Below are 13,501 nucleotides of genomic sequence, written 5' to 3' on the forward strand. Positions count from 1 at the left end.
CAAATCAGGGAAGTAAAGTAACGGAACAGGCCGAGGCAGCAACACTATAATATAGTCGCCAAGTCAGTCAGTTCGGGGCCTCGCCATTCGCGCCAATCCCGGGCAGAATCTTGGCGGTTCAGTCTCCTTCCTTCGCCCTGTCAACTTCCCACTTTCGTCACATCACTTTCCTTCCTTCCCTCGTTGTTGCTTTCCTTCCTTCCTTCCCTCGTTGTTGCTTTCCTTCCTTCCTTCCCTCGTTGTTGCTTTCCTTCCTTCCTTCCCTCGTTCCTTCCTTCGTCCTGTCATTTTCTCCATCCTCCCTTCCTCCTGTCACCTTCCCCCCTTTATTCCTCCCTTCCTCTGTCACCTTCCTTTGGCCTTCGTCCTGCCATCCTTGATCCAACAAAAACGGTCTCCGGCGCCTTCACTGTATTTTCGATTGATTTGAATTAATCCCGTCTGGAATTTTAAGAGGCTCATCTTGCTATCCACCTCCTCGCCTCGCGGGCTGGGGAGCGTCAGGGGCCCAAGGCCTTCCTGGCGAGCGTCGCAGGGCTCAGGGCTCCGGCAGGCGCCTCAGCTCCCCGGAGCGTCCACGGAGGTGTCGGAGATCCCGAGGTCCGGGGGTTGGGGGCGTGAAGTGGCAGCAAGACATGCAGTTACTGACCTCTTATTAGCCAGACGACGCGTTAATGACACGTTCAATGGAAGGTTCGACGCATGGGAGGTACAATTCCCTAAGCAAGGCAAGTGTCATGCCAACTACGATAAAAACGAAAAATACACAAAAAAATACAAAACAAAAATCCAAAAAATTGTCTTGTTTTGCTTTGTTTAAAGCGTCTTGTATGTTGGTATGGCGGGTCTTCTCTGGGGAGAAGGAGACTAACGCGTTCAACATACAAAACCAGGAAAAGACGACATGGAAACACCGAGAAGGAGGGAAAGAAGGAACACCAGAAGAAGGAAAATGAAGAGAAGTAACACTAGAAGAAGGCATATGAAGTAACACAAGAAGAAGGAAGTTGAAAGAGTAACACAAGAAGAAGGAATTTGAAAGAGTAACACAGAAGAAGGAATTTGAAAAGAGTAACACAAGAAGGTATTGAAAAGAGTTACACAGAAGAAGGTATTGAAAGAGTAACACAGAAGAAGGTATTGAAAAGAGTACACAGAAGAAGGTATTGAAAGAGTAACACAGAAGAAGGTATTGAAAAGAGTAACACAGAAGAAGGTATTGAAAGAGTACACAGAAGAAGGTATTGAAAAGTAGCACAGAAGAAGGTATTGAAAAGAGTAACACAGAAGAAGGTATTGAAAAGAGTAACACAGAAGAAGGTATTGAAAAGAGTTACACAGAAGAAGGTATTGAAAAGAGTAACACAGAAGAAGGTATTGAAAAGAGTTACACAGAAGAAGGTATTGAAAAGAGTAACACAGAAGAAGGTATTGAAAAGAGTTACACAGAAGAAGGTATTGAAAAGAGTAACACAGAAGAAGGTATTGAAAAGAGTTACACAGAAGAAGGTATTGAAAAGAGTAACACAGAAGAAGGAATTTGAAGAGAAATAACACAAGAAGAAGAAATGTGAAGTAACACCGGAAGGAAAATGCAGAGAAGTAACACTAGAAAAATGAAAATGGAAATGAAAAGAATCATCCACCTTTCGGCCCAAACCAACATCACAAAATTATGGGCGAGTCTCTTCTGGGAGGAAAGCGGCTCGTTCAGACCCAGGAACACCAGAAAGGATGATAGAAACATCAAGAAAAGGAAAACAGAAAAGTCATCCACCTTTCGGCCCTGGGGCCACAGGTGAGTGACGACGAGTGAATCTCCTCTGGGGAGAAGGAGGCTAACCCACACAGTCAAGATAGAGGATAGAAAGGAAATTAAATCATCGAGAAAAGAAAATGAAATTACAACAACAACAAAAAAACTAAAAAGTCATCGAGCTTTCGGCCCCTGGGGCCTGGGGCAGAGTGACAGGTGAGTCTTCTGGGGAGGAGGAGGCTCATCCACAGCCAACAACACCAACAGAAAGAAAAGAAAAGAAAACATCAAGAGAAAAGAAAGAAAACATCAAGAAAAAGAAAAGAAAAGAAAAACAAAAGTAAACAACAAAGCAAAACAAGACAAAACAAAATAAAACAAATTAAAACAACATAATAAATAAATAAATACACAACCCAATAACAAACACTATATTGTAGCTACTGGGACTGCTCAAACGATCGAGATCAGCTTGGAAGTGTTCTTTATCCGTTGTCGTAGTGACTCTGCTGGCTATGTTTGTGTCGTCGGCAAATTTCGATATTTTACGATAGCCCCTCGTCAATGTCATTTACGTACACTAAAAACAGAACAGGTCCCAACATCGACCCTGTGGAACACCGCTTTTGACATCTCGCCAGTCAGATAACATAAGAACATAAGAACGTTGGAGTCTGCAAGAGGCCGGTAAGCCTATACAAGGCAGCTCCTTTGACCCTAAGCTCCCGTGTATCTAACCCCAGCTAATATCGCTGTCCATGAATTTATCTAATCTATTTTTAATGTGACAATTGTATTGGCACTCACCACATGACTGCTAAGCCTATTCCACTCATCCACAACCCTGTTAGTAAACCAATTTTTGCCTATGTCCCTGTTGAATCTGAATTTATCCAGTTTAAATCCGTTACTTCGTGTCCTACCCGGTTCTCTTACCAACAAAACCTTATGAATATCTCCTTATTAAAGCCCTTCATCCATATATAAACCTCGATAATGTCTCCAAGCACCCTTCGCCTTTCTAGAGAATGCAAGTTTAACTGTTTGAGTCTTTCCTCGTATGGCAAGTTTCTCAACCCCTGAATCATCTTAGTCATCCTCCTCTGCACTGATTCTAACATTTTGATATCCTTTCTATAGCAAGGTGACCAAAACTGAACCGCATAGTCAAGATGAGGTCTAACTAATGATAAATATAGTTTGAGGAAGACTTCGGCGCTTCTGTTGCTTGTTTTGAAGCCTTACTGGGTGTCGGAGATTGCATGATTGTCTTCTAGAAACTTAACAAGTTTGTCTCTAATGATCTTTTCAGTATTTCTCCTGCCACTGATGTCAAACTTATGGGCCTGTAGTTTAATGCAACACTTTTGTCTCCTTTTTGAAAATCTGTGTTACGTTCGCCATCTTCCAGTCTTCAGGACCTTATTCAGTTGAGCTGACCGGTTGAACATATTAGTGAGTGATTGAATTATTTGTTGTTTAAGCTCTTTTAATGACCGCGGGGACAAACTGTCAGGCCCCGCTGACTTGTTCGTGTCGAGTTTGTCCAAATACTTTTTCACTTCTCCGCGGGTCAGGGCCCTCAGCAATGGTTTCGATGTCCTCGACTGTGAATACGGATGCTAAGTTAGTGTTGAGGATTGTGGCCATTTGTTTACTGTTCCGAGTTACTGATCCAGTCTCGTCTGTCAGGGGACCAGTATTGGATATATGTTTTTCGATCTGATGTATGTGAATAATTTTTTGAGTTGGTCTTGATGTTGCGCGCTATTTGTTCATCATAGTTGCGTTTATTACCTTCTAATAAGGGTGCGACAAGCTTTTAGGCTGGTGTGGTACTGTGTGCGGGCTTCGGCAGTGTCATTCTCTTTCATTAGATTATAAAAAAAAAAAAATTAAGTTTACCGCCCTTTTTAATTCTCTGGACATTCACGGTGGATCTACGGCACCATTTACTCGCCTGGGTTTCGTAGGCACTGTAGCCTTCTCTACTCCCAAAAGCTTATCTTTGAAGTCGTTCCACACGTTGTTGATTGTATTGTCGGTGAGGTTAAGTTGGTCCCAGGTCGCAGGAGGAAGCAGCTCACGGGCTAGGTTGAAATTTGATTTTTTGTAGTCTGGTATCACTGACAGATTGTCTACGAGTTTGTGACATATGTTGACATTAAAACGGATTTAGTGGTGATCGCAACCATGAATTTTCTCACCATTTTCACAGTCGCGAATGAGGTCGGGTCCGCTTACTAATACCAAATCCGGCAGATTGTTTTCTCTTGTCGGTTGAGTTACAACTTGAGTGAGGAACAGATCCTTAACCATTTCTATAAGTCTTTTATTACTTATCAAGGAGGAGGAGAAAGAGGAAGAAGAAGAAGAAGAAGAAGAAGAAGAAGAAGAAGAAGAAGAAGAAGAAGAAAAAGAGGAACAAGAAGAAGCAGAAAATTCATAAAAAGAGCTCTACCGCCGCCTCCTCCTTATGCTTGTTTCCATGTTTCCATGTTTCCTGCTTGATTAGGGAGTGTTCATGAACTTGTGTAATGAATAAGCTCAACACCAGGGAGAGGAGGAAGAGGAGGAGAGAGAGAGAGAGAGAGAGAGAGAGAGAGAGAGAGAGGAATGACCTCTGTACCTGGAAGACTGTCTGTAATTGGAAGACTCATCATTAAAAACTCTGCTTTCTAATGAGGATAATCGAGCTAATGAAGATACACGTACGGTACATATGTTCGATTACTGTTGCTTCTTTTCTTTAGCGTTCTGTCCTCCTTTCATTGTTTATATTGCCTGCAGACGATTCATTCCTCATGTTTACAAGCTACGAAGACGGAAAATAAGGAAACGGAAGGGAAATAAAAATAAAAGGATGAATAGCGAGATGAAAAAGCCAAAACAAGAAGATGAGGAAGAACTTAACAGAAAAAAACGAAAAAAAACAATGAAAAAAAGAAAATATGCTTTGGAAGATAAGGAGGAGGAGAAGGAGGAAAACGAGGAGACAAAGAAGAAAATTGAGGAAGAACAAGAAAATAAGAAAAAAAGCAGTGTTGTGGAGAGTATTGCTGTGTTGAAGTCGAGCTTAAACACCGCGGCACAGCACACAGCTTTGCCCTCTCCACAGCCGCAGCACAGACACGCCGCCGCTTTGCCCAGGCCGCTGACACTCCCGACGCAGCAGCGGCTAAATACCAAGCGACACCCTCCTTGCATTGAAATGGCCAGCGCTCTCCCCCACCTCCTCCTCCTCCTTCTACTTGCCCTCCTTCTCTTCCTCCACTACCTCCTCTTCCTCCTTGCCCTGCTTGCCACCCTCCTCCTCCTCCTCCTCTTCCTCCTCCTCTTCAACCCTGCCCTTTGAACTCACTCTACCTCCTCTTCATTGCTCTCTTTGCACGCTCCCTTCTCGCGCTACCATTTTCCATCTCGTTTCTTTCTTTCTTCTCCCATTTCTCCATCACCTACTATTCCTCCTTCATATCCTCCTCCTCCTCCTCCTTCTTCTCTTTCTCCTCCTCCAGCCCTCTAGTGATCTCTGACCCTCTCTCTCTTCCCCTCGCTTCCGCACACTCCACCACAGATTATAACTATTAGTCTCTTCATCTTGACAAGGCATTATCTCCTTTTTCACCTGCATTTCCTTCGCTTCCTCTTCTTCTCAATGTGTGTGTGTGTGTGTGTGTGTGTGTGTGTGTGTGTGTGTGTGTGTGTGTGTGTGTGTGTGTGTGTGGTGTGCGTGCAGGCGGGCGAGGGCAGGCCGGGGGGCACATGGCATTGTTGGGCATTCAGTTGCGTTCTCGGCGTGTCGTGGCGAGACCCTCCTCCCGTTACTCATCCCTGCCTGTTGTTGGTCTGTTTCACTTTTCCTTGGGGGACATTATGAGTTCATTGTTTCTCATCGTGTGTCTAACGGGGCTTCTTTTCTCCTTTTTTATAACATTTCTATATAAGTTGCTGTTTTTGTCTTGGATAGTTAGGTTACGTGGGGTTAGGTTTACAGGAGTCGCCTTGTTTAAGCCTACTGGCCTCTTGCAGACTCTTAATTTATGTACTTATAATTTTTTGGCGCATGACGTAACTTACTCATGCATAATATATCCTATCGTTAGTGTCTAGTATCTTGTGGTCAACTCAACTCCGTCATGATACTCCTGCCGGCCTTTATTTTCTCCATAATGCTAATAATAATTTCTATTCGTCCTCCACTGTTGTGTACCATCATATAAGACCGCCAGAACACTAATTAAAGAACATTTCTTTGGACGTATCTTTCTCTGTCACATGGAAGTATTCCTTTGTTATTCACTTAATCATGTTTACACTTACATGTGAATTTGTTACTTTTTTTTGCCCTTGAGTTGTTTCCTCTAGTGTAAAAAAAATGCAATAAACTCGTTTTTCATCGGCAATTCGATTCTTCTGTCTTAGCACATGGTTATTAAAGTTTCAAAATTGGACGTCTTTACATCTTACTGTACATCGCAATGGTGCTGAAGCTATATTTTTGCATATTAGTGATGAGTTTTCTTGGGTAAATAGTTTTCATTCCGTGTATGACATAAAATTCCGCATGTTGTCTCCAGTGCTGTACTATTACTGGCGCTGCCTCTCATAAGTCTGGCGGCCAGAGTTTGTGAGATACCCTTCAGTAGGCGGAACAAAGGGCGGTTGTCAGGTAAGCAAACACGCATCAGCCGGGCCATGCTCCGGAGTTTAGGCATGACAGAGGTAAATATACTAAGAATATCGTGGCATTGACAGTGCAGCTTACAGCTCCATTAACTCCAGTTTATGTAAAAATCCCAAATTAGAACTGAAAGTTACATTAGAGTGTAAAGTTATGCCATAAATAATGCCAATGAGTGTAATTGTCGACGTGGGTGCGTGTTTTTCCGGTAATTTTATATGCTACGACGTTGATGAATGCATCCCAGTGTGTTACGGAATGGCCAGTATGTGTTCTCTGCCGCATTCAGGTCAGGCCGGACATGCTTGAGCACCAGGCATTCCACCGACGTGCCTGAGGCGTGTGTTGACAAGGAGCGGCGGCGGCCACGGGTCAGGGCGGCGGGATACAGGGCGGCCGTCGCCGTGTGGCCGTCTCAATGATGTAATTTTAGGGCAGGGTGGCTATGGAGATGCCTTGGCGTTTCTCTTGCCAGTCCGTCTGGAAAACAATTTCAGCTTAGGCATTTATGTAGAATTTGATTGTTCCAAAAACAGTTTCTGTGAAGAGAGCTAGAACGTTTTAGTTTTATGCCAAAACATTGTTATTCTTAAGCATTGTTATACACCACTCAATTAAAAGTAGTATATTTGTGTGTGTGTGTGTGTGTGTGTGTGTGTGTGTGTGTGTGTGTGTGTGTGTGTGTGTGTGTGTGTGTGTGTGTGTGTGTAATAATAATAATAATAATAAACGGCTTATTAAATGATAGCAGCTGTAAAGCTGAAAATATACACGTTACAAATACAGTTTTGAAATATAAAAAAAAAAAAGGAAAATGTACAATATGAAAGGGATATGGGGATCTGGGGTGGTGGGGGGGAGGTGAGGTGGTGGAATGCAGTGCACTGGTGCGGTAGGAGGAGGAGGAGGTGTGTGTGTGTGTGTGTGTGTGTGTGTGTGTGTGTGTGTGTGTGTGTGTGTGTGTGTGTTTAACTATCTCACGGTCTGATCTCGTGATGGACTCTATAAGACCAATGATCTCATTTAACTGACCTTTGAGTATACGTGGGACCTCGCCTACCAGTCCCTTCATCTCCCTTCCTCCGGACGGGACAGCAGCCAATCCTTGTCAGCAGAAGCAGCTTTCGACCTGAGAAAGGCTCGAACCTCGATATACTGTGTTGGCAGACTGAAAATTTAACCACAACACCAAGGGAGCGTTTTTTTTTTTTTTTTTTTTTTGTGTGTGTGTGTGTGTGCGCGTGTGCGGGCTTGTGCGTGCGTGCGTGTGGGTGCTATCATCATATCACAAGAGGTACGCGAGAGACCACTTAGCAGGTAACGCCTCTCGTCATGATTGCTTCGTTACCGTTATCAGCAGCAATTATGAGCTAATTACTCGTCGTCCAGCCCCGGCGTAGAGATACCACCGCCTGTGCCCATGACCGACTGCGCCCCCGACAGGCCTACTGGAAACAATTTGTCCAGGTATTTGGTGGTCACAGCGGGGCGCCTCAGCGGTGAGATATTATGGGCCTCGCCGCCCCTCCCTGGCACCCCAGCACATGTATGGGGCAGGTGACGCGCCGCCCCTGCCGCAGGAGTCCAGAAAATCAGTGCTCATTTTTTCGTACTGCGACCGCGTTTTATTTCAAGTGTCATCTTCCTGACCAATTTGAAAGCCTCCCGACAATGCCAGGAGCTGTGTGCTTCCCGCCATTTGGTGTTTAGTTGTCTGTACGTAGAAGTGACGATCTGATGCGTATAGTCTGTCGCTACGCAGTGCTGGGGCGTCGTGTGCGTTCAGTGGAGTCTTGCAGTGGGATATGTTTACCAATTTGTACGCACCAGACCAATTAGCTCTCATAAGAAAAGACACTACACTGGAAAGTTGAAAATTTTAATTAAGTATAATAATGAAATAATATTAAAAGGAAATATGTAAACTTCATCAGGACTATATCAATATTCCTATGCATTGGTTAAAATCACAACAGTAACATCGGTTTCTGATATGACCTACGTGGAAGGAGGCGGACGATAATAAAGCGTATAGGTGGACAGCTGCCTCCACACCAAGGCTCCGTGGTTTGCTAGGCCCTTTTTTTCTGCCCAGGCGAAGCGATGATGGCTTGAAATAATGAACCGACGAGGTACTTCTGAGGATGGCTGTTCAGACAGCCCAGCAGACCAGCCAATTAATGTCCAAACGATGTGCAAGACGCTGACGCAGTAATTGAATAAATGTTTTATTCATCAGTTGTTGAACTTCATTTAGTAGAAAAAATATTGAAAAAGGAGAAGTTTGATTAATGGAAGTTGTAGCTTCAGGCAGCGGAGGGCGTCCGTACCCCTGGCTTCCTAGACGTGTGCTTACCTGGAAATGTACGGAAAACATTTTACCTGAGCATGCCTTTCCTGAAGCCCTAGCGTGGCATAACAAGGACTAGATTTCTTGGATAACAGTGGTTTCATGTTTTTTTTTTTTTTTTTTTTTTTTTTACGCGATCGCTACAGCTTCTCGACCATCACTCTCACTTCACCACCTTCCACCGATCCATCCATCCCTCCACCAACAACCTCCACCCTACGTTTATTTACATCTTCCACTATCAGTCTCTCCCTTCCTCCATCCCTTCACCAACGTCTACCCGTCCACAGCATCCACTTCCTCCCACTAATAACTTCCACCCAAAGCTCCACCCTCCCTCCGACACCAACTCTCGCCCTGCCCCGCCGACCCCTCCCAGCCCCCCCAGACCGCCCCCCTACGCCAGGCCATCCCAGGACGGAGAACAAACAAACAGGCGCCCTGTGACTAGGATTGCCCAAAATAGGAGAAAAGAAATTCATTACAAATTCATGGAGGATCACGAGGAATGGGTTTTGTGGTAGTACATGATGATAGGATGCTCTCTCTCTCTCTCTCTCTCTCTCTCTCTCTCTCTCTCTCTCTCTCTCTCTCTCTCTCTCTCTCTCTCTCTCTCTCTCTCTCTCTCTCTCTCTCTCTCTCTCTCTCTCTCTCTCTCTCTCTCTCTCTCTCTCGACAGTAAGTTACTAAGTTAAAGATACACTGATACTTTTATTCATTTAGTCTTAAGATGCACTGACGAGCTGACAATCTCCTATCCCTGCGATGCGCGGCTCACGTCACACCCGGGAGGCTGAAGACAACACCCAGCAAGAGTATTTACACTTCTCGTACATATCATTATGCTCTGAAGTTGATTTTCACCGCCGCGAGTGCACGTATTCAGGATTAATTCACACATCTCGGTACAGATCAGGCATAAATGGCTACATAGAAGTACGGTATATTTGGGGACATCCGCTGTAGCTGAGCGTGGCCTCGGTATACATATCCGTCGCATTGGTCCTTGAGCCTGTAGTGGCTACGAACCCATCACCGCGGGACACGAGCCAGCGTGACATCCGAGGTATCTCAGTTTGGCTTCCCCAGGTTTCCCCAGGTGCCCATTGATCAACCATCCCGAAAGGTGGAATGAACAGCTGGGTGAGTTGCACGCCGACCGGCCACGGCAGGATTCGAAACTTGATAATTCCTGTATCCTTTTTCCTGCATCTTAATCTTACCTGGAACTGTAAGTTATTTTGTTACTTTTTTGCAATCGTTGGGCTTTAAAGTCAAGATTCTGGCTATGCCGCAGGTTTCAATTCACCTTACTTTTCTTCGTAAACTCGACAGCAAATCACTTAAAAATAGTCATTTTAATAGGAAAACACTTTACAACACTGCCAAAAGTATGTCATTACTGGTGTCAAAAATATCAAGTGGCATAAACTACTGTTAAAGAAACGCGGAATGTAGATATCAGTTTCAAGGTTGGACAGGAAGTGTTTACAATCACTGGCGGTGAGCTGCCCTGCACGGCGACGAGTGACATCACGCGTACGAATTGGCTCACTGAAAATATCAAGGCTAGTTAGGAGGGACGCTGTTCAGTGAGCTAACAAGTGTGTCACACGAGGCACGTTCTGTGAGTATTCGGCTGGAATTACTTAAAACTACGTGAGAAATGAACTAGAAGGATTGTAAAGAGTGAGGGCTGACGCAGCGCATCCAAGGCGTCGCCCTACCACTCTGCTATACTTGATGGCGGCCATTTATTTATGGAAATAGTAATTGAGGTAATACAGTGTTTTCAGAAGCATTGTGATGACATTAATGTTAGGGAACAAAAGTATTGTAGGAACTCGGCCCCAGAAAGCAATACAAAACACGAGTACACCGCCGCTAGCAGACAGCTGAGGTGGCGCGTTTACACTTGACCGACTCCTCTGTTATGCTAATCGTGGCGGAGATTCCCTCCTCCCTCGGCGATACACGCAGGGATGGCGCAACACCCCCGGCAATCAAAGAACTTCACGGCCGCTAAGTATAGGCCAAACTTCCCTGGTCATTAAGTCCAACCCTCCACTCGCCGGCAGCCTCGGGGCGGTCATCTGTCCGGCATCCTAATACCCATGATTGGGCACCGCAGCCTCTCCATGCGACCCCAGTGAGCCTGGGCCACCCCGGGCCCTGGAGAGGAAAGACTGGCACACGTAGCTTTGTAGACCTTTAAAGCTGAGATATTTTTTTAAAGAAAACAATAGTGTTTACTATTTTTCTCGAGAAGCAGCACAAATAGTATGCAGTGTAGTCCATCCCTTACTTTTGAACAGGCTAAAGAATGAAACCGACTTAGTTATGCAACGTGCGTGTATGATGTATCCCTCAATCTTCGCCATAATGGTGAGTTGCTACGTGCTCGACGTCGATATTCCGAAACAGGCAATGTGGAGGTTGGGATGATGGTAGCAATGCGCCAGACGATGACGAGTAATGTCAGTGTCTGCATACTCGTTTTTGTCATGGGTGTATCGGGACGCAAGGCTGGTCTGGGGAAGTACATGGTAGCCCACATGGTTTGAAAAGGTTCGGACAATGACATAGTGCGTAGAGTCGTGTGGCGTAAGTTCGTGTGTGGTGGCGCTTCACATCATGATGCATTGCAGGTCGTCCCTACACTAACGTATACGTAATCTGCCTCCCCCTCACCCCATCTTTCCTTTCCCCCAGGACGGTGTCGTCAGCGGGGGTCCTGGGCGCCCACCTGCTGTGCTCGCGGGTGCCCGGCCTCACGCCCCGCCAGAGCCGCATCTGTACGCGGGCGCCTGACGCCATGGTGGCCATCAGTGAAGGTGCGAGGGCGGGCCTGCGAGTGCCAGCGGCAGTTCCAGCATCATCGGTGGAACTGTTCCTGGCGTCTACCAGCAACAGCGCGTTCGGCCACATCGTTCTTGTGGGTCAGTTAATAATGGCTGGCGAGGTTTCATCCATGCTTTTCTAAACTACACATTTCAGACATTGATTGATATTATGCAGCTTGTATGGCACTTACTAACACAAAGATGGAAGCGAGCACCGTGACAGTAACACCCTCGTTCTCACTCGTCAGGATGTTACTTGTACTTCTGTCGCTCAGGATCATATGTAATAATCATAATATAAGAGTAAGACGATATAGTCATTCATGTTTCTGGGCTTCTAAAACTCCAGATGAACCTCTTAAAGTAGCCCGAGCTGCACGTACTGCATTGCATCCCTGACCATTAAGCTGTCGTGGAGGGGAAGGTATATGTAACCTTTCTCCGCACTTGAGCATGGGATTAACCCTTGCGACATATCAGCAAGCCATCCCCGCTCCCAGAGGCTCTCAGCGACCGTGTCCCCATTATTCTCCCGCCGCCGGGCAAGGGTGAGCACACAGCGCCCCACAAGGGTTGCTTCGTCCCCTCAACACGTGCGCACCGTTCCTTTTCACGTCTCTTTCACTGCTCCCTGCCTGAGCCCCTGTTCCCCCTACTTATCTCCTTCTTTGCCCTCAGCTCTATTTGTTTACGTAATAGCATGTAATCCTCGTTTTGTACCGATTGTCATTTTTGTTCTCTAAAACCCAATTCAAAGGTCCATTAGCCTGTTAAGATCCCCCCAGGACATGGTCAGCTTGCCATATTTCTTCACCGAACAACACTCTTCTCGTAAACCTTCCTACAAGATGAGCAGGATTCTTATGAGTGTTTACCAACTACGTGTCCGTGTTCATGTAACTTTCAACTTGCTCAAAACTCCTCTCGAAGATGATCTGCAGACCGATTTACTGCGTGACATGTTCACTATTCAGGGACTGGCCTGCACCCCCTCGTTGTGAAAGCGTTGTGGACAGTCAGTGAAGAAAGTCTTTTGTGCCACCAGTCTTAACAATCAGTTACGGTACATTCTCCTGGATGATCCTTTTCTAACGGAGGGAATCTGGCACAAAAGCCACCAATGAGGCTCGCTGCCCGCGGACATTATCTTACAAAACCAAGGGGAGTGAGTTGAGCAGGGCAGGATGGGGCCCCGGACTGAACCAGATCATTTGTCGCATCACGAAGCCTGTATGGCCGGGGACAAGAAAACACCCGCCCTGCCATCCGCCCGATGGCGTAGTTTGTGCTGGGGGCGCAGCTCCTCTTTCAGTGGCAGATGCACATTAAGTGTACACATTAATTATAAACGTTCAAGTTCATGTATGTGTTCACATTATCAGACAACTTTTACAGCATTCGTAAGATGCAAAATGTATAAATGCTGTGTCTTTCTGAGTTCACTCTCGACTTCCGCCAGCGCTGGCCACACCCATCTCTGAGGGGAGGGGAGGGAGCCAGTGTGTGGTCAGCGTGGCCATCATTGCACCGAAAGTAAAATTTATTAGTAATAAATGTCATGCCTTGAAGGAGCTAGTTGGGTGAGCATCAAGTGGCCGCCCGTCAATCATGCTGTAGGCCGCCTCCTCCCCTCCCAGCAAGCCCAGTCACCCCCTTAATGGCCGGCCTCAGCCCCACCAGCCACGCGTCCCCTACAATTTTGTATCTAAATCACTCGTAGCGCTGGTGCCAGAACCGGTTGGGTTTCTTTATCTGTGTGCCCGTTTTCTGGCGTTGTAACGGCCCATCAGCAAGTATCCGCATGAAATCTGTGACGAGAATACCTCACATGACTTCTGTGATTCTGCGACGCCATACATGCCTGACATAAA

The 13,501-nt window shown here is 45.9% G+C and overlaps 1 long non-coding RNA gene and 1 pseudogene across 1 annotated transcript; both read left to right on the forward strand.

The window, feature by feature from the left end:
• Positions 1-13,501, forward strand: part of LOC126992810 (protein Wnt-7b-like) — a 53,823-nt pseudogene that overhangs the window by 37,668 nt on the left and 2,654 nt on the right.
• LOC126992812 (uncharacterized) lies at positions 1,161-1,541 on the forward strand. Its single transcript, XR_007747082.1, has 2 exons — positions 1,161-1,216; positions 1,267-1,541. It is a non-coding gene; the product is annotated as an uncharacterized LOC126992812 (long non-coding RNA).

This window comes from Eriocheir sinensis, unplaced genomic scaffold (genome assembly GCF_024679095.1).
Source record: "Eriocheir sinensis breed Jianghai 21 unplaced genomic scaffold, ASM2467909v1 Scaffold502, whole genome shotgun sequence".
Classification (NCBI taxonomy): Eukaryota; Metazoa; Arthropoda; class Malacostraca; order Decapoda; family Varunidae; genus Eriocheir; species Eriocheir sinensis.